The sequence below is a fragment of the Aphis gossypii genome, chromosome 3 (genome assembly GCF_020184175.1).
Source record: "Aphis gossypii isolate Hap1 chromosome 3, ASM2018417v2, whole genome shotgun sequence".
In the NCBI taxonomy this organism is placed as follows: Eukaryota; Metazoa; Arthropoda; class Insecta; order Hemiptera; family Aphididae; genus Aphis; species Aphis gossypii.
In genome coordinates, this window is record NC_065532.1 from 23,274,612 (window position 1) to 23,295,331 (window position 20,720).

Consider the following 20,720-nt stretch of genomic DNA (forward strand, 5'->3'; position numbering starts at 1 on the left):
AGTACCCTAAAAATTAAAATTCTCAGATATTTTTATCCGTACCTAGAATACGGGCTTAATATTTTTTTATTTAGAAAAAAATAGTTATCGACGAGTAACACGATTAAATATTTACAGGTATTAGATGGTTTTAATATTATGCGAAAATATAGACTTTGTAGTTTATACTATAAATAGTATTAATTTTTAAATGCAATGCTTTGTTTTCTACCTTATATAAAAAACAAAACAAAGTTTCAGGATAGACTCAAAATTGAAAATGTTGTTTTTGATCATCTACTTCAGTACGAGCACACGTGTTTATCGAAGTGAAACATTTTTTCGTGGAAACATATTCTATAGATTATGAACTTTAAATATAATATGTATTAATTTTTATAATATATTATTTGTATGTTCGGCTTTAAAATAAAACTTTGAACTTTTTTTTTAACAGCACTGATCTAATGAAGGACTCGGCGAGGTAATCGAACACTAGCCGTTTAAACGGAATTATTTCTGTAGACAACATTGATACTAAAAATACTGAAATTTGAACAGATTTTATACCTAATTGATTGAAATTCAAGTGCATTTGTGTTATTCGTTTAAATTAGACATCAGTTATCTTCACGACTTTAATGTTTATTACAGCATTGCGCAATGTGTCAACGTCGCTTAAAATACTGTAATATGTTCTATCGTATTGCCAAAAAAAAAAAAAAAAAAAAAAAAAAACATATAATAATAATATGCTCAATCGCCGTTATACGGTCGTCTCGGCCGTTAATTGGGCACAAGACGTCGGTGATTTGTCATCGTTTCGCGGGATGTTATCCGATCCAGTACTCGTTGTTGAATGTGTGATCACTTTGTCGCCGTCGAGTTCTACGGATAGTACCCGACCATAATACTCACGGCGATAAACCACTTAAAATATTTTATCACATATTATTGGGTTATAGGTAATCAGTCTTATTATTTATGGTTCTTGCGGTTTGGGTGGGATTATACGATGCACCGCTCGAACGGCATAGGTATATAATACGACCGTAATTAAATTATTTTCGTTGCCCCGTTTTCAAACATAAAATTACGCGATCGTTGATTCGACTGTTGCATTTACTAACTTTGATCTAGAATCTAGATAATTATTTTTGTGATAGGTACTCTTCAAATGGTCGATAATTTTCACGGTAGTACCTACTTAAATGTTTTATGGCGTATGCATACGAACCATAGTCATAAGGACTATACAGTAAAAAAAAAAAATATTTTTATTTTAACGGTCACGGTTCGTTCTCGAGTTCAGTCTGGGATATTTTAGACCTCGAGAACTAATTTTTACGGACCCAAATATCAAATGAAAAAAAGTTTGTCAATAAATTTTTATTTTCGTAATATATAACATTTAACTAATATAAGTATTCAATTAAATTTTTCTAGTTTTAAAGGAAACTTTCAAACTATCCAATGACACAAGTATACAACTATCAAATGTTTTATTTTCAAAACCTACATAATATGTTTTTAAGATAAACATTTTTGTCCACTTTAAGGATTAAAGGTAGTAATGTTTTTTTTATTTTTTTTATGTACAATATTTTAATAAGTAGTAATTGTAACAATAATAATAACACATAAATGTCTGGTGAAAAATTAAAGGTCACTAAAAAAAAAATCTCAAATTTTGTGAGCCTCTTCTTAATTCGGATTTTTTTTTTTTTTGTTTTTATTCATAAAAGCACAGATTGATCGTTAAAACCAATTAACATACACTTGTAATTAGGTATTTAAAAATATCTTGTATGCAATTATATACATTTTTCGTAATTGAAGGTAATGTTCTTAATTTATAATATAATGGTATAGTGAACAATGTAAAGTGTAAATTGGATAAAAAAAAGCCCCCCTAAGGAACACCCAAGATCGTTATATTGTGGAACTTTTAACTCAGATAAGTGATCTTTGTTCTTTTTACTAAGCTGCTTAACTTCAATCAATTTATTTCAATTGTTAATATTTTTAGCCTTTGAAAAACATCATTAAGTTGTGGCACGTAACGATTATGTTAAAAAAAAATCATTTGATTTTTTAAAGATGGTGCTTGACTAGTTGACGACGTTTTTGTATTGCGTTTCAACTATAAGTTATAACTAAAACTAATTTCAGAAGCCTCGTGATGTTACAATATCGATTTTATATCATTTAGTCAAATGGCCAAAAGTATTATCAAGTCATTTTTATTTTTTTTCATAAATTATAAATCATAATTTAATTTAGTTAGTGCAGAAAAATTATATAAGCCAGTTAGCAGTAGATTATTTTAGCAGTTTTGATTTTGTGATTTGTGTAGATTTATAAAATTCAAAACGTATACTTATATTTAAATTCAATGTTCTGCTGTATACATATAATTGTAATAACAGGTTTGTTCATTTGGAGGTTTGTTCGTTCTTATTTATATTATTTGATTATCACTTTATAAAATTCAATAGTAAGTCATGGTGGCTGAATTTTTTATATTTAATTTACTTATAATATTATACCTAAATCGTTTTTTAGGTATAGTATTTTTTTAGTCTTACCATTACTGCTATTTTAAATTTGATAATCAGAAGCATAATGAAATCAATTTTTTCAACCAATTTTTCTGTTATTATTATCATAATAATAAATTTATATTAAAAATAATTATAATTTTTGATTATATTATATAAATTCATATAAATAAAAAAATGAGTGATAATCTTTAACCGATTAAACAGACACGAATTTAATTGATTTTTATAACGATTATTGACCAACGGCATGTAAATTTAGCGATATAAATAAACTCTAGTACAATAAAAAATGTTTTCACCGTTAGTTAGAAACAACAACATTTCAAAGCAAAATATTAATTTGATTAGGTTTATGATTTCTCTGGAAATAGTTCGTATCTACCTACTATAAAATATTATTATACCATTATAAAAGCAAGCCAACACAAAATGTTACACATTTAATATTTTATTTTAAACGGCTTTAATAGCTGCTATGAAAACTTTTACATTTATTTCTTTTTCGTTTTTCAATTAATTTTGAAGTAAAAAATACATTATATTATATTTTTAGTGGTTCTTAATTCTAGAATAAAATCTTTTATACTCGTTTTATTATTAATTTAAATAAAGTGTTGGACCGAAAAACATTTTTTTTTTTTATATCATATCATTTGATAAAATTAACGATTGGCCGCTTACAATAATTGTATTACAGCAAGTAAAATTCAGTTGTAAGTTTTACATTTTGTTATTCATAGTTATTAACCAATCACGACGATTTATTTGTTATAAAACATAAACCTCAAACAGTTAATGTAAATACAATAAATTGTATAAAACGTGTAACTTAAATAATTATAAATAGTAATAAAATTAGGAATGTTCAGCAAATCAAAAACCATAGCAAATCTACTCGAAAGTTTGATATAGAATTTTTTATTCATAACGTAGGTATATGTCGAATAACATAAAACATACTGTTTTATTATAATAAATTAATATGTGAGTATGATCTCCTTGGTCGTTCATTTTCAACCGGATTGTTCTGATATTTATACAAATTATTTGGATTTTAAAGTATAGGTATGCTTCTTTTTTAAATATGAGATAGAAATCTAATTTTTATACATAAATTCGTTTCACGTCATTCTGATTCCAAATAAACCAATTTATTTTTGCTTGTTTATTGATTTTTTTTTCATTTATTCCAGCTGTCGATTTTTATATGTTTATTATGCTTTTGTAATAAAAATAAATAAATTTATAAGAAACGTAAAAACCCAGAATGTGGACTAAATAGCTATATAGGATTGTTATTGTTTTCGTTATCGGCTTGTTTATTAAATGTATTAAAAGTTTAGATTATAGATTTTCATAAAGCCTGCAGTACATGTACGGCCAGTATGCCAACAACATCGATAACAATCATTTCAAAATTTAAGATTTAGTTTTTTAATATGAAACCTTTTGTATGAAGTATGCACCGCTTTAGTGGACGTAGAGAGTTCGTTTTCTATGTTAAATGTTAAATATTCTGTAGGACAATAGAGTCAGTTTCTCTTTCTCTACTGTAAATTTACTGAAATACACGGTAATCAATTCTTTTTTTTATCAATATTATAACTATTTTTATAACCAGTTTGTGTTAATTTTTGTTGATGTTTTTTAAAAATTAAATATGCTTCTCTCCTTTGCTTTTTTAAAATAATCGTGTGCTCTTTAGTCGCGTATTATGTTTTAAAAACCGAGCCTTAATAATCACATTATAATATAATTATATTTTACTTTCGGTGAATAACAAGAGAAATTACAGTTTTAATTCATTCGACGGTGTTTTGTTTTAGATCAAATCTTCACTCAAAAAATTACAGATCATGAAAAAACATCAAGGCATAAAAAGATAAAAAGTAAGAATTTTGGATGATTGGACGTGAAGAACATTCATAGAAATGTAAGTAAATTATATTAGATTATAATTGAAGACAATTTTTGAGCCTATATTCCTAAAGTTATTTTATTATATATTGAATTTAGATTTTTTTATTACTGTTAGTCGAATTAATTTCGGTAACTAATCATCATATTTTATAATATGTATAACAATTTATAATCAAAAATGTAGATATTCAATACAAATATAACAACTGTTATTACTTATCAGTGTTATAAACTAGTAAATAATATAGATAAATTAAATCCAATTTGACACTAAGAGCTAAATACATTTTTTCACTATTAAGTAGTCCAACTGTCTTACTGTCTTGCCCTTAATATCCCCCCCCTCCCCCAAAAAAAATGTTACTGCCATGACATCAGCACCCATAAAAACTAACTATGTCACTAAATAATGTGATAGTAAATGATGCAATTGTTGTTCATTTGGTATCTATGTTATAAATAATTATAAATTGTGTTGCGGTGAAATAACTATTAATTATTATAAGCTATTCATCGCAGAAACGTGCTGGCGCTGAATAACGATTATGGCAATTGTTATTGCAATTGTAATGATTGACTGATTGACTAACGAGCATAGGATATATGTAGAACACATACTTACATATTATATGATAGCCTGGTAGATAAAAAAAAACTATGTCATTTTCTGAAAGCTCTCGTGAAATCATTATAAACATCATTCAGACAAATCGGCGAGAAAATTGTGTTTTCATTTTTTTTCCTATGACTTTATTTTTTTAAAGAGTAGTCGTAAATTGTGTAATTTTTTCTTTTTATAGAATCAGTGCTTGTGGACTTAAAACTCCTACCCACTTCTCTCGGTTTTTGTTTTTTTAAAAGTTAAAACATAATACGTTTCTTACCAACCAGTTAACCTATTTAATATATTTAATAAAATGCTAATAATAGTTTAAAGTTATTATATAACACAAATTTATTGAAAATAATAATTTCGACATGTATATTTAATATTTTAATATTTCTGATAATATTTACTATAATCGAATTGATTAATTCTAAGCACAGCTAAGGTTTTATATGAGCTTCTTTTATTTTTGTACGATTTCCAGGATTGTTAATATTTCAACTAGACCTCTGATTCTGTACACTATGAGATTTTAAAAATGTAAATTTTGTTATACATATTTTTACTTTTTTAGTTGTAAAGTTATTTTTAGTATATTTTTTTAATTTTCAAAGATATTTTTTACAGCGTTATAGAGTTTGTAATTTTATTTTGTTTTAATTACATACTTACAATTTACATAATATATATAGAAATATGTTTTTAAATATTTGTTTTCGATGGTTTTCATGCCAGACTCGGTTTTGAGATTTATCGCTCAATTGAATTTTTAATTATTCTTAGTTAGTAATATTTATATTTTCTTCAAGTTTTTGATTTCCTATCAATAATTTTACTATGTAACACAAATTTAAAATCTAAAACTTCTTTTAATTTTTAATTTTTTTTTATGATAATTGTAAACCCTTTTCAGTTAGTAATTTTAAACTATTGTTTTTAGTCTTGTAGGTCATTATAATCCTAGTCCTGGTTATATCCATTTAAAGTTGAGACGAGCTAATGAATGAAATATCACATACCCGATATCGCACAGTATCCGACATGATTCTTAGAGCAACTCTACAAATTTAAACTTTAAGTATTAAACAACATATAATTTACCGAGAAAAAATCTGATGAGTAATAAAATAATCACTCTGTATTACCTGCACAATGTAGTCAAATCTCTTGATTGTATTTAAACTTTGGTCTCAGCGGTTCTTGTTCAAATATTATTATTGACACCTTTTCGTGATCGGACAAAATCATATTGTTGGATAGCAGAAAGGAAAAATAAATTAACGCTGTGTATTAGTTTTAATTAATCTGCTTTTTTTTATTGTTATCCGTGTCGCACACACGTATACCGAAGATATATAATATACATATAATTATCATTATTATTATTTGAATACCATATTATACGATATTATAAAAGCATACAATTCAATAATATCAACATCGTATTTTATCGAAAGACGAGGGCTCGTATAGACTATAATATTATTACCTAATTAAGATATTCACGTTTCGGATTACAATGAGATAGAACGTATATTTGACATAAATCATAATAGTGTACATGATAATAATATTAGTGTGTTATGTCGAGTGTGTGACGGTAATGACGATATTATAATAGACGAGTAGATAATAGACATGAAGGATATTATGGGAAAAAGAAAAACGGAAGCGTATAATAATAACAATAATATATTTATATATATATATATATTATATGATGTCGTATTCGGTTTGCTGTCATCGTAATTCCGTCACATTATTTTTTTCAAGTCATACATTTCCTCAAACTTCTTCGTCAGGGGAAATGAACTGGAAATCTCTGTACCGGTACCCCTCACAAGACGCCTCTGAAGACTTGCATGTATGACACTTGCATGTCGTGGCCTGCGGGAAAACGTATAGTTCCGTACCCGGCAGAACGCCTTCGTCGCAGTCCTTCAACACGAACTCGGTTAGTACCTGACCGGCGTGTATGCACACCGGATGGTGCGAACGTTTATATGGGAATCGCCAGTCTGATACCTGTAGAATAAAACGAAAACTAGTCATCGCGGTGTGTGTAGTACTACAAACAGATTAAATAAAACATTAACATTTATATTTCATTAAACCAATCTGAAAGTATTTGAACATTTTTGAAACGTCTTGACCGTATTTTATGCATACCATGGCAAACAGGATAAGTCAGGATTTCGTGTGTTTAGTATTATGTTTGCATGCAAAATGTATTCTTGTAACAATGCATTGCAATATAATATGAGTATAGTTTTAAAGGTTTTGTTCGATACACAATAATGCTGACGACGAAAGCTTATGCACAATATAATTTTTTCATTGACTCCACTTAATTTATTGATAATTTTTTTTTTTTTTTTGAACTCTCATTAAAACGAGGAATGTATAAGTTTTAAATTGTTTAACTCTATGAAAACTAGTTAAGGGATCCCTCAAAATTTTTCTCGAAACACCTTAAAAAATTAATTGGTAAGAAATCGAATCTGACAAATTACAGGAATTGTAACTACTTTTTAAATTATTTAGCTAAGCATGAGAGAGAACACTATCAATAAAAATCTCTTTTTTTTTTGTCAGCGACTACAAAAAAATATTATTAACCATGAATTATGCCAAATTCATTTAATGCAAACATTTCTTATTGTTTTCAAGTATAATATCACAACACGTCTGGAATGATTCTCCACTAAATATTATAAAAGAAAAAATTGATTGCTGTAATAAACTGAAAAAAAGAATACCTAATATATCGGTATTGTTATAAATATAGTTTCTCATACTATTTCTTATCATCAAATATAATATGATTATTCTAGATCATAAAATTTAAGAGTAATATTGGTGGTTCGTATTTATTTTTAATATAGAAGTTAGTTTTCTAATAAATCCGTTTTGCACAATAAACATAATGCGTATCTCTCTTTTAAGGAATTATTTATTATTATTGAAATAAAATTGTAGAAAATTACATTATCATTATTTTTTGTTATAAAAAGAGTTGGTATTCATAAGTTTGAAAAGCGCATTGCAAAAATCATAGTTATTTTGTGTCTGATTCTATAAAGATTCAATATTATATAATTCAAAAAGTAATACTCACATATGCATTATGTTAACTTTGTTTGTAATGTTATATACGTCCATTTATTGAAATGATATAAAAGTCCATAGAAACTCATACAATTTAATATTTATAAAACATATAAGTTAGAGTGTTCTTCCTCTGATTATTTATCTTCTATCGCTAAGCTTCGAGGGGTGGGAGGAGTCAGTACTACAGAAGTTAAAATCCAATTTTTATTTTATTTAATATTATAGCTCGTGTTTACACGTTTACATTTCATTTATTTTTTTGGTATCAGAACTGATTTAATTTAATTATACTACAAATTATTTAATTAAGTAGCTAATATTATAGGTTTTTGTTCGTTTTATACGGAGGGTAATTCTCTATACAAATTGTTATACATCATATTAAACATTTTCGATGATTCTCAGAGATTTTTGATGATTTCCAAAGATTTGTACACCGGGTTTCTATAGTGGTTTATCCTTATGTTTTATATTAAAATCGAATAGCCAATGGATTTTTTTCTTCTCAGAATCGATATACTAACAACATATTAATATTAATAATGTATTCAAACAATTATTATTGATTTTTTTATGGTAAAACGATATCATACAATTGTGTTAATTGTACTATAATTGGTACAATTGTACCATGCTTATTAAACCTTGGAGTATTATAGTCAGTCATGAATCATAAAAATATAATGTATGAATATAACATCTCTATGTATCGGTAAAATTGAAAATAAAGTTTCAACTGGTGCGTTTAAAGGTGACAATTATTTATGTAAGGCACCGAATTTGTAATATACATGCTATAAACATGCTACCTAGTCACTAGTCACTATTATAGTAGTCCACCGCACGGAGTGTAATTTATTAAGTTTAATATAGCCGATGCGGTTACAACAAGGCGTTCGGCGAAAGTGTTATCCTCTGGGATGAAAGTCGAGATATGAATTTATTATAATATTTTAATAGTAATAATTATTATACTGTTATGCTCTTTGAAGAAGTGGATTTTGTTTAGCATACAGTAGCTTAAACATGAAAATATAAGACTAAAATTTAAATTTTTACAACACTTTTTTATTACGTCATTTACAACATTTTAATTATTTTATTATAATGTGAGAATAACAATTAATAGACAAACTATAAGCATTTAATTAGATTAATGTAACATTTGATGATCTATGACGTAATATTCTGGGCATGTGAAGAATTTTGATTTCCAACACATGAATTAACTTTAAATAGAACACGGAAGAAAAGGGAAAATCCGTCTATTGATTTATTAAAAAAAAAAACACACAAATAAACTGAAAGTCAATATAATTACGACGCGAGAAAAAAACAGAGATATTGTTTAGATAATAGATAGACTAGAATAAAAGTAGTTGTGATGAGAAGATTTTAATATTTAATTAGTAATTTTAGTCTAAAAGTAGTATATGAAATAAATTTATAATGAACGCGTTCGAAACGCAATTGATAGACTTAAACGAGATAAGGGTAATAAATGACACTCCCGTATTCAGAATTGATTGAACAAGATTAATGTAGAAAGGTCGAAGATACGATTGACTGAAAATTTTAGAGTTCTACCAGTACCTAATATCAATATGGTGGCTAAATGAGAGGTTACACGAGTAATAAATACCAAAATTTTCAATAATGGAAACTCATTATAAATGCAAAGCATTAAACACGTAACGGCGATAGTGTACAGGAATTCTAGATTTTGAGAAGGAGACAATTCTGTCGGTGTATGTATATTATATCGAGTTTTAAGGACATTTATATAAAATAATAATAATATTATATTATATATGATATTATTAAGATTCCGATTAACTTATTTTTTTGAATAGTCCTAAAACGTCCCACAACCTAACTATACTGCCTACGGAATATTTTACAGTAAACTGTTTCTACGTCCGCTGATAAGCATTTATATCAAATAATATTTTGATATGCAATGTATAACGATCGAGTTACACTTGTGGTTCCATTATATGTCTTTGAAGGTTAGTTAATGATATAAGTAGTGACAAGTGCGGATGTTACCTTTGTGATCAAAGCGGTAACCTATTATGACGGCAGTTAGTGTTTCACATCATAATATTTATTAGACAATTGCTAAACATGAACACTTACGACTGAATCTAACCACCAGTATTTATATATATATTATACTACTCAGCTATATAATATGTGCATTGATTATTTAATTAAAAACATATCTTGAATTAATATATTCAATGGCTCTAAAATTGAGCGGGATAACGAAGAGTAAATAATGTGGATAAAATACGTATACTTTTTAATTGTATAATATATTATAGTGTTCATGTAATAATTTCTTAGTATTTGCAAGATATTAACAAATATTTTCAAATTAGAAGCGAAAATAATTACGTATAAGATTTAATTTAGAATAAATCGTTTTTAATATGGACTATAGCACGTTTAATAAGCAATTCTCTCCTATCTACTTGTAAAATATCTTTCATGTTTAGCACTATGATCTTATGAATTTAAAATTACCTACTTTGAAATATAATTTTAACTATTCCAAAAAAGATTTGTTGATTGTAGACTAATGACTAGTAACATAAGTGGTGCAAACAGTGATTTATAAGACTTAATATTAACGAACTACGACAGATTCGTTGCACAATCATGTGCCTACGAAGCAAAATCAAATGCAATTCTAAATGAAGATTGGGTTCAACCATTCACGTAATGATGTAATATTATATGTCTTAAGCTTGTTATAGTAAAAAATAAAAAATAAAATCTATAACATAGTAATATTTTATCGTCGTTGGCAAAAACTTTTCCCAAAAATTTGATTTCGAAAAAAAATTCCCGCAGATGATTGAAAAATGAGAATACTGCAGACGGTTTGCAATAAAAATGATTATAGTTGTTTAATCAATCAACAGTTATGTCAAAAATTATAAATTATTTATCCATACGTGTTTCCGTAATCGCTTCGTGTCATCATATTTTACGTTATCGCAAGTGCAAACTGTTTAAAAATCAATTCATTTTTTAAAATTGTTTTTATCGTACCAATTTGCTTATACGCGTAGTTTATATCATATCAATACGTTATGAAAGCATTTTATCATTTTTGACTCGTTATAATTTGAGTATTCATCATATTATAATATTTTATATATTGAAAACTGTGAATGTGTTTCTGTTGTCAATGTTTAAACCATATAAAAACCATTGAAGATGATATATCGATAAATTATTTTCTGCATTAAGTAATCATGTCATTTTGATTTACTGTGTGATTAAATTCGAGTATTAAAAAATATTCGTAAACGGTAATATTATCATGGCGTATAAGTGAATATTCATTACCATTATCATCATCATTAAAAAAAAATACGATATACCTCATTTGAGTCACATCTTCCCCAGCATGACATCACGTTGATCTCATCGGAACACGTCCTTCCGTTCACATCGGTATTGGACACTCGAAAAGTGGACAGTTGTCGATTACAGTCTAACATATTGTAACCCGCCACCGAAGACCATACGATCATCGATGATACGGCACACAACACCGTTACGCAAACCATTGATACACTAAAAAAAAATACATACATAAAAAATTAATTTTCTTGACTTAATATTTGAATTGTACTTTTTAAAGTCACAGAAACTGCTACTTTAAGAGCGACTCTTAACAAATCCACTAAATAGTATTTTGATCACCCATTCACCTGCGTTAAGATTTTTTTTTAATCGAACGTTTTTCATCTAAGTATTGAATTCCGTATTATTACATCAGTATAAAATACTTATATCAAATGCTTTGTCAACTTTAATTTCACTATCTTATAAGTTATCATGATTAATATTAATTATTAAGTTTTCATCAAACTTTCCCAATCTGACTTTTATTTTACTTCACAAACCATTATTGTAACGTCCATCGATGTGTTCTTGTTCTATTCTATTTAAAGTATTTACATTGAATACATTTCAATACAGCACAAAGAAAGTGCTTTAGACATTAATTATTAGTTATTGATATCTTTATTCTTATCGGGAAAATTGAATAAAATATGAAAATTATTAACAGTGCATACAATAATGGCATTATGATTTCGGAGGTTATAAAAGGTTTTAAAACATGTTAGCGTGTTGCAAAGATTGTATTCGGATAACTGTTAGAACATAATCAAAAAAATCTTTATTATGTATCAAAAAAACAAACGTGTGGAATGAATACAATATTTTGATAAATTTAAATTTATATTGTTCATTTTTTCTTTTGAATTTTATTCATTATAATTTTATACTTTATAATATATTTTATTATTTAATATTCTTAAGTTCAAAGAATCTATATACCTATATATTCTAAATTCAGAGTAAATACATTATTACACAACTTTATACTGTGAAGTTATCAACATCTCTTCTCAAAACCAAAACCAATATAGGTATGTTTTTAAAACTTAAGCACGTATTTCCATATAATCTCTGTTTAATTTCCTCTAAATAAAATATCTAATCACTAAAGGTAATGATATGCAATTATTATTTAATATCATTCTTCAACAAAATAATCTGCTTTCACTTTTTAAATTATAGTATTATCTATCTTAGTGTTATCAATAAAATAAAGTTTAATACTATAATATAACATATAAATATATATTTCAATAAACTATTTTTTAAATAGTTAATCGCCGATAACAAATTACTTTATTAGTTTAAAAACAAATAGTACACAATCGGATAAATTATTTCGATTATATTTTAAATTCAACATTTTATTATTATTTTTTTTTATATACATATAAATTGAGAATAATATTACAAATGTTTTTGTGTGTATTAATTTTTAACAACCAGATTTGAATTAAAAAAAAAACATCAATGTTTTGAACAAATACTACATTGTATATTATTTTGACAGTTTTAATTTTATTATACGTAATTAGTATACAAAGAACTGTTGTATAACTCAGTATTTAAGAATTTAAAAATACAATAAGTACCGGTTGAATAAAAAAAAATTCCTCATCTTTTGCTTTTATAATATTGTCACTATTCTTTATTCGCACTTGAAAAAAAATAATTACGTTGGTTGTTCTGTATATGAATTATTATAAACAATGTTGGTTCTCTCAATGTAGTATTGTTCTCATTTGTTTCGAAGTCATTATTAACTTCATAATATTGTTGTTGCAGAATAAGTTTTCGATTAAGTATTTGTTGTGTAATAACTTTTCGGTCGAGAAAATAAGCAAATGATCGCCTTACCTTTATTTCGAAAGAAGAGTAAAGGTTGTTATCTGTTATAAAATAACGATATCGCAAACAATGTCGATGGATGATCAGCGGTAATGATAAGTTTTGTAAATGATTGAACCACTATTCCGTTTAAGAATTTTAAAATCGATATTGAAAAGGAAGTTCCAAATTGTCACATTTTATGTAGTAAAATAATAAATAATATGACAGTATGATATTATATTTTAATATCGAAAATTCTACAAATTGTATTCCGATGAGTATGAATATAATATGACTAAACAGTTATGTTGAATGATAATTGTGCTTTAAAACGTAGTTACCGAGACGACTCGTCATCTTTTGCCAGAGACCGAGCATGGAAATGATTTAGGTTTTTCGGTTATCCGGTCCATCCGTATATCTAATTGTAATATTATTGTAACATAAAATATATATGACGTCGTTTATATAATGACAAACGTCCGGAAGTCTGTGACAAGGGCGAAAAACAACATCGGATACAATGGAACATACATAATATATTTATAACAATATATGGTTAGAATACTCGTGTATTTTATCACTGGAAAACTTAATTAGTGGTATAATAAGCCATTTTCATTGTTTCAAAAAAAAAAAAAAAAACACAAATGTTTTTGAAAATATTTCTTTACATAATTTTATTTTATTTTTTTTATAAAATAACATTTTCGGGACAAAAAATTTTACTATTTTTATGGTTATTATTTGTTGAGTATTTTAATTTTTATAATAATCACACATATTTTAGTTTCAAATTCCGAAGCAAAATATTATTCGGAGTATTATGAACAAACACCTAATTAATTAGTTATAAATTACAACTTATAATTATTTAAAGTTTAGATATGTGGAATAGCGCTTTTCTTGGTATCTTTGAATCACTACACACCGAACTTCTAAACTTAAATTAATACTTATAACTTATTACATACTCTTTTAAAAATCATTATTTTTTTTTGTGTTAGAATATTCCAAGTACTCCGGTTTTTTCTGCTTTGCAATAAGGAATAATAATAATAAACTAAATAATTTTAAAAAGGAAAACAATAAAAAATAGTAATATTGTTTTCTAAAAATTTGAAGCTAGGTATGTAAAAAAAAAAAAAATATTTCATCAATCGTAAAGATTTTGTTAAATTAGCAAATGTCTTACGGTTAATGAATCACCCAGTAGCTTAGAAATAATATAGAAGAAAATACGTCGTCGACTGATTCAAAAATTCTCCAGTTTTTCACAAGTTCACCATATATATGTGTACAATGTACAATACGTCTTTGACGAGTGCGCACCATAGCGCATTGATCGTAAGCTGTATTTGTGAAGAGATTGAGACAATATATAGAACAATAACACTACAAATGCACACCCGTTAAACATACATACTATACAGAGAGATTTTTTTTTATGAAAAAAAAATATTATTTTAGCAGTAAGTCAGTTTATATTTTTGAAAAAAATTTATTTTTATCGTTTATAAATAACGAAATACATTTTTATTTGAATATTCTGAAGTAAAATAATAAGGTATCACATAGTATTTTCGTAGATATAAATCAAACATCAAACTTTCAGTAAATATTTAATTTTTAATAAAAATTTTAGTTGAAAACTTCGTTAGGAGGTTCTATTTTTTCATCTACTGATTTTATATTTCCGGTTTTATTTTGTCAGTGCATAGTGAATACTCATTGGTGATTTTTTATGATTAGATGAAAGAAAAACACGGTTAATATATTTCGATCTATTTGAATTTATTTGAATGTTTTTATTGGTATTTTGTCGTGCACACGTTTAATATTATGTAATATACAATTAATAGATAATTGTTATTTAATTTTTTTTTATTGACGGTTGAGACTGATTGTTTATTATGTTTGGGTTAGTTTTTCATGTTATGTACATTTTAAGATAATATAATCAATTTTCAGTTCAATACAAAGTCATACAGATATACGAGTATTTGAAAATATTAATTAAAATAATTTTAAATTATGTATTCTGGTTAATTAACCAATCTATATATTCCACATAGAGTATAGTGATTGTTATAGTGTTTTGAGTTCAATATCGCTCTTTCTATATTTGTATGGGAGTGTGACCATACAGTTAAAGACTAAAGTCAAATATCAACTAAGAATCGTCACAAATGGCTAAGTGGTGAGCGGAAAATTTTGTTTTTCTACGCCCGTGCCGTCTACCAAAATACCTATTCCTATACAATTTTTACAAGCATTAGTCGTATAAATGAGTCCGACACAAACACGGAAAAGTATTTTATGACATAAAAAATGACTGGCTAAAGATTAATATCCCTCGGTCGAGTAAAATACAATTTATTTTCGTTGAGTTACATTTCTTTTTTATTTAGCGAATCAAATTGACGCCGAGAAAACTTCAAATGTTACGCCCGTGTAGATATTTATTTTCCTCGCTCCGCATTTATATATATTTTATATATTACCTAACATAACGTATATAATGACGGAAGAAGACTCGACGACCGGAACATCGGTCATCGGTCATGATCTTTTGCTCAATTGTTGGTTAATGTGAGTACGCGTCGTAAACGATACATTATATATCGCTTCTACATATCATATAAAAATCGACAACATGCGCTTCCGTTAGTGAATTTTGTTGTCCATTCATGCGGAGTGGTTAGCAGGTGGTATGCGCCGAGGGCCTATAATGACTATTGCAAGTAAGTTCGGAAAAATTATACGGACGATCTGGAAAACAAATCACTCGAGTTCGTCAACACTCATCGAAATATCGAGAAAAATAACAGTCTGTACTCGATAAAAGACAGCGTAATATCATATGTCACCATTTCATCAATACACTTACATTGATGAAATCTAATCTAACCTAATGCATGACGATTGTTTTATCATCAATTAGGCAATATCCGATGAAATACAATTGCCGCTTCTTTAATATGAATAAAACAAATAATAACTGTGTTGTATATTTATACCATAATTTGTAAGTATCTATTTTAAACGATAAAAAAAAATTAAAAATTTTGATTTGTTTTATAAGATTTTCCAGTTTGCAATATCATAATCAACGTAATACTGTAAAGAACGAGATAGTCGTCTTGTTACAGATAATTAAATTAATTTTATTGTGTTGTTTATTAATATGTAAAAACATTTGAAGTAGATGAGCAGCACTATTACAATGATATATAATATGTAACTGATAAGTAATTTAAAATTATTGATTGACTCTTTCAGAGAATTCGTAACGTAATATTCTAATATGAATAATTGATTATATAATATTTATAGTGACTATGTTAGAAATAATAACTAAAATGGATTACTAACAACAGGCCTAATGATTTATACTTAACATTTAATTTATTTTTATACTGATATTTTTTTTTTTAATAAACGAAACAAAATTTATTATGTTAATGACTGTTTTGTAATACGCAGGCTCAATTCATTTTAAATGACGCAGGCTTCGAAGAAATTTTTGATGAAATAATCAAATAATTTTAGTTCTCCGAAAACTTGGTATAGGTAAATAATTGATAAAAAGATACATATTATTTGATGCTTGATTATATTAAAATATTATTACAATAATGCATATTAAAATTATTATTTGTACACTTTTGTCCTTACTTTTGACAATATATGTCATATTTTAGTCAAGGGGTTTATCTCCATAAATTCATTTCTAAGTAAACCCGAGATTTAAATTTATATGATACTTAGAATAATATATCAACTTTGTATTATAATAATATTATAATATTATCATAAGATAACAAGTATTCGAAAAAAATGTATGTAACCACAATAAGTACGATATTATATGAAATACGTTAGGTTTACACGTCATTTAAATCATATAAAATTTCAATTTTTTAGCATAATCTTATTTTATGTAGCTATATAATAATCTGTTATATTATGTGTGATTGGCTGAATTGGTTTTACATCCTGTTTTATATACATGCAGGTATAAATAATCTCGCGTCGGTGTGTTCAGGAGAAATATGTTAATTTTATCGAGCGGTCGAGTTTAAATCGAAAAATTATAGTACCACTGCGTTCGATAAAATTTAAAATATGTAATTACATTTTAAACGCTCTTAAATTATTGGGAAGCAAATGGTTTACAAATATAAATGTTTTGAACCGCAAAATTAGCAACGTAATAATACAGATTTTATAATCGTGAATTTTTGATTAACTATTTATTTTAATCAGTTATTAAACTGTAGAAGTAGGTCGTTTATTTATAATTCATGTAAATTTTAATACGTAACCGCAAGTTTAAAATTACAATTGTTGTATTCGTATTTTCATTGGAACAAATAATAGCTTGTAATGGAATTAAATTATTTAAAAAATGTATAGGTAACTATTTAGATATTTAATATTTATGTTTTATATTTCGATTTAGTATTTTAAAACAATCTTTTAAGTCTTTATACATTAATTTATTGCTCGAATGTATAATATTATTTTAATAGAATTGAAAATACTATAATATAGATCCTTCGTTATAGTTGGTATAATGTACTGTGGTAGATAAATATTTAATACACGAAATGGTCGATTTCCTACAATACTGACTTAGTAGTATCGGATTAAATATTTAAGTGTAATCTTTAAATTAAATTTTTCATTTTTTTTTCTCGGTACTTGTACAATTATTAATAGAAGTATTTCATTAGACTTGTTTTCTTATTTTATGAATTACATTAGTTAAATTTGAGATAACACGGCGCTCTGGATAGGCTATTTAGCTACACCACTGTCGAGGTTTGGTTTTTCTGGTATCGCATAAAAATTATTAATTACGTCATTCGTACAACTGACACTGACGCAAAACTTTAAATACCCTCAAGTCGAGATGTATCAGATTAAATGAAATTTAGATTCTGAATAAAATTAATCTAAAATACTGAATTTATTTGTGTATCTATCATCACCTTCTGGAGCAGGTTCAGTGCATTCAAAAGTAAATATTATTTCCATACTCGTGTAAGTAAATGAGAAAAACGAAAAAAAAAATGCAATTATGATGTATATAATGCTTACAAAATATTCAATCATCATTTTTTAGACATTCTTTTTACTAACCCTTCCATGAGAATTTAATTAATAAAATAAAAATGTAGTTTATAATAAAAAAATTATTATAATAATAATTTTAAAAAAAAATGTTAAACGTAAACACTTTAAACTTCTTGTCATTACATAATATATTATTATTTTTCTATATATAATACGGTTTTAAAAATATTTAGACAAATTTTAAAATATACATTATAGGTTCATAAGTACCAAAAATCTATATTTTATACCATATATCAATATTAAATAATAAATTGCTAACTGTAATTATATGAATCGAACAAATATTGTAATAACATATTATTTAAATATATTCGATGTTTTAAATACAACATAGTAGGTAATGTAAATAAATCATAAAATATCTTTAGAAAATATAGAGTGAGAAACATCGTTTATGCTCAGAAGTCAGAACAAGTTTTTTAGTTGTGCAATGATTTATTATTGAGTTTAAATTTAACACATCCACAAACAGTGATTTCCTATTCAATAACAAGACACACTCAACATTTAAACTATTTATAGCTGAAAGATATCTTTTTTTATTTGAATGGTAAATGATAGAGTATGTTTATTACTCGATATTTGAGACATAAGATGTAGTTGTTAAATTCTTAATTTTTTTTTTTTTTTTTTGAAAATAATTGTACGAACTATAAGCTTTATGTTCAAAAATTATAAAAATAAGAATAAAAATTAATGTTGTTAAATAAATTAATTTAATTTAAAAATAGAAGATTAACAGTCTAGAGATATTATTTTACGTACCTACTTAAGACTGTACTGCAATCAAATGTTTATTTCGAGTACGTTTAACTTGCACCATTTTAAACTTACTATAATTACACCGTTACCAGTTGGATTAAAATCGTGAAAATGTTTTTATACTATCATTGTGCAAACTAAAAAGATATATAATATTAAAACTATCAAACATCACGTAAAAACGATTTTTTAATTTTTTAATATGTTAGCTTTGTATCTAATAAAAACAAGATGATACTGATAGACTAATTAAAGAATATTTCAATTTGTAGTCTTATTATAGACGGAACAAAAACGAAATTGTCATGTTAAAGTTGTCATAACCTCGCCCGGAGGAATTGTTACGAAGACTACTTCTAATTTAATAGTTTTCTAATTATTTAATCATTAATGAGTATAAAATCCTTATTAAAGATTAAACGATATAATCGTTGATTTTAAGGTTATTTTAGGATGTTTGGTGATTTAAAATAATCTTTTATCGTCTACCGTTATTTTATCTTTTATTTGTTTTTTACTCAATTTTTAGGATTGAAAATACCAAGTTTTATTACACACCCATAACGTATACACGCGGTGCTAATGTATAATGTATGTAACTTATTAAATTCCTTAGCCGTTAAATGGTACATGCAATAACCATTTTTTAGTGCCCATAATTGATATTATTCTTTCGAAGTAATCTTGAGAAGTATTATTGCATTATGATTATTATTATTATCATACTAACACTTTTAAGATGATCTAAAACTAACTAATATATTTAACCATCATAATATTTCATAACATAAATATTATTTGATATATTATATATTATACATGTCCATACTATCAAGTAATATATGATGGTTGTTATTATTGTTGTTTTTGAATTAAGTATAAATATTTTTAAATCGGTGTTGAACAATGTAAAACCATTAGCATATGACATAGATTTTCTTGGCACGTAACAGTATATTTAGTAGAAGTATCCAACAAGAGTGTTTAATCGCATAAAGAAAAAAACATATTTTAAACGGAAGTTATAAATTATTATAATCCTCAAATACACTAAGCAAAATATCTCAAAGAACTGAAATTATTACGAATAGTATCAAAAGCTAAACATAGTGTATATAATATTTGTCAACTGCAATTTTTTTTTTATTGAACTTAAAAATAAAACAACGATTAATTCAAATACTTTTGCCCATACAATAATAATATCAAAAAACGTTATATAATAATGAAATACTACGCATGACAGTAAAACATTTGTAACTAAAATTAATACAATAAATAATAAGTCATTATGGATTTTCTTTTTAATTATTATTTTGAGTTTTACTTAAAGCATACCAAAAAGATAATGCATGCATTTAACTCGTGTTTCTTCTGTG

The 20,720-nt window shown here is 25.9% G+C and overlaps 1 long non-coding RNA gene across 2 annotated transcripts in view; it reads left to right on the forward strand.

The window, feature by feature from the left end:
- The first annotated feature begins 3,764 nt into the window (after positions 1-3,764).
- Positions 3,765-20,720, forward strand: part of LOC126550623 (uncharacterized) — a 37,288-nt gene continuing 20,332 nt past the window's right edge. For both annotated transcript variants that reach the window (XR_007604700.1, XR_007604699.1), the window contains exons 1-2: positions 3,765-4,116; positions 4,370-4,476. This is a non-coding gene — a long non-coding RNA (uncharacterized LOC126550623). The remainder of the gene's footprint in view (positions 4,117-4,369; positions 4,477-20,720) is intronic.